Source organism: Echinops telfairi, unplaced genomic scaffold (assembly GCF_000313985.2).
Source record: "Echinops telfairi isolate 266 unplaced genomic scaffold, ASM31398v2 ScPeMD7_7420;HRSCAF=8458, whole genome shotgun sequence".
Classification (NCBI taxonomy): Eukaryota; Metazoa; Chordata; class Mammalia; order Afrosoricida; family Tenrecidae; genus Echinops; species Echinops telfairi.
This window is the reverse complement of record NW_022111320.1, coordinates 6,629,833-6,631,843: the sequence shown is the minus strand read 5'-3', so window position 1 is coordinate 6,631,843 and position 2,011 is coordinate 6,629,833.

Below are 2,011 nucleotides of genomic sequence, written 5' to 3'. Positions count from 1 at the left end.
GTGGATTTGTTTCTCCAAAGTACCCAGACTAATACAATATCTATGCCATTCTTACATCCAAATTCTGAGGTGACTGATCTGGGTTCCCTGAGAGTAATGCGTACTCCCTTTAGTTTTCTTGCATTCCCAAATGATTTCTACTGAAAGTATGTGTTTCATTTTGAAAACACTGGCAAAAAGGAGACATTTGGAGTCTGAATACTTTGAATAGAAGATTATTCAAAAATCCTTTTCTGTTTTTATCTTCTGGTGGAATGCTTTATAGACTTATCAAAAAATCTTTAAGCACACAAGACACAGCTAGGCTGATGCCCACAAGTGATACTTGAAGTAAATGTTGGGTGGGTGGGGTGGAATCATCCCATCTGAGGTAAGAAACAGGTCCCATTTCATGGTCTTGTCAAAAGAGTTCCTCTTTCCTTTCTCTTATGCTGCCTCAGTAATCTCCAACATTCACTCCTTGCTCTCTGAACCCAAACAACATAGTGAACTCCTAACAGTGTGCCCATAAACTGAATTCACCGCTGCTTGGCTTACAGAAGAACTCCTCCATTCCTTTCTTCCAGCCATACCTATACTGGTGAGGAACTGTCAAAGAATTCACTCCATTTTCTCAAAACACATGAATTCCTCACAAGCTATTATACTTACCCAAACATTTCCCAAATTAGATCATCATTTAAGATTTTTCAATCATCACACATCTTCTATACCAATCCCAGAAGTGGCGAAGACTCGTTGGACCATGTGGTGCTTGGGACTCCCAGAAGTTGACCAGATGGATTAAATTCTGCTGTTGGGATTACATTTGTAATGATAATTAAATATAATTTATAATGTTCTAAATGGCAGGCACCAATAAGTATTAAATGTAACAATTACGTTTGTCACTGAATTCTAATTATCAATGGTTCCTTTTACTTCTTACCTATGATTCTTTTGTTGGTTTTTTTTCTTACCTATGATTCTTTTCGGCTTCCCATGTTTTCCCCTCTTATTTTTAACTACCTTATAATGATGTCTTCTTAACTTCTTTATTTCACCTCTTATGACACTACTCTTCTAAACTGGTGTGATGGTACATGAGAGGAAGTAACAACCCAGATTTGTAACATGTGCCCATTTCTCTGGTATAACCACTCCACCATAGCTAATTCTAAATCATGCCACAACACATGGGAACAACTGCACAGTACCACAGTATGACATGGTATCTCCCTCATACAGACACAAAGGATGTGAAAACTTCAAGAGCAGAAACAACTGCTACTGAGTCGATGCTGACTCATAGTGACCCCGTAGGACTGGCTGGAACTGCCCCTGTGGGTTTCTGAGACTGCAACTCTGTCCAGGAGTAACAAGTCCCATCTTGCTCATGAGAAGTGGTTGGTGGTTTCTAAATACTGCCCTTGCAGTCGCACCCCAATACGTAACCGCTACAAGGATATTTTACCAAACTGTTGTAAAATAATCAGGAATAAATTATTATTTATTACCTTTGTTTCAAACATAGTTTATTGAATTGTAGTTTTTTTTAAATCATTTTATTGGGGGCTCATACAACTCTTATCACAATCCATACGTACATCAATTGTGTCAAGCACATTTGTACCTTCGTTGTCCTCATCATTTTCAAAACATTTGCTCTCCACTTCAGCCATTGGCATCAGCTCCTCAATTTCCCCCTCCTTCTCTGGTCCCTCCTCCTTCATGAAGCCTTGATAATTTATAAATTATTATTTTGTCATATCTTACACTGTCCGACATCTCCCTTCACCCACTTTACTGTTGTCCATCCCCCAGGGAGGAGGTTACATGTAGATCCTTGTAGTCGGTTCCCCCTTTCCACCATCCCCTCCCTCCACCCTCCCAGTATCACCACTCACACCACTGGTCCTGAAGGGATCATTTGTCCTGGATTCCCTGTGTTTCTAGTTCCTATCTGTACCAGTGTATATTCTCTGGTCTAGCTGGATTTGTAAGGTAGAATGGAAATCATGATGGGGGGGAG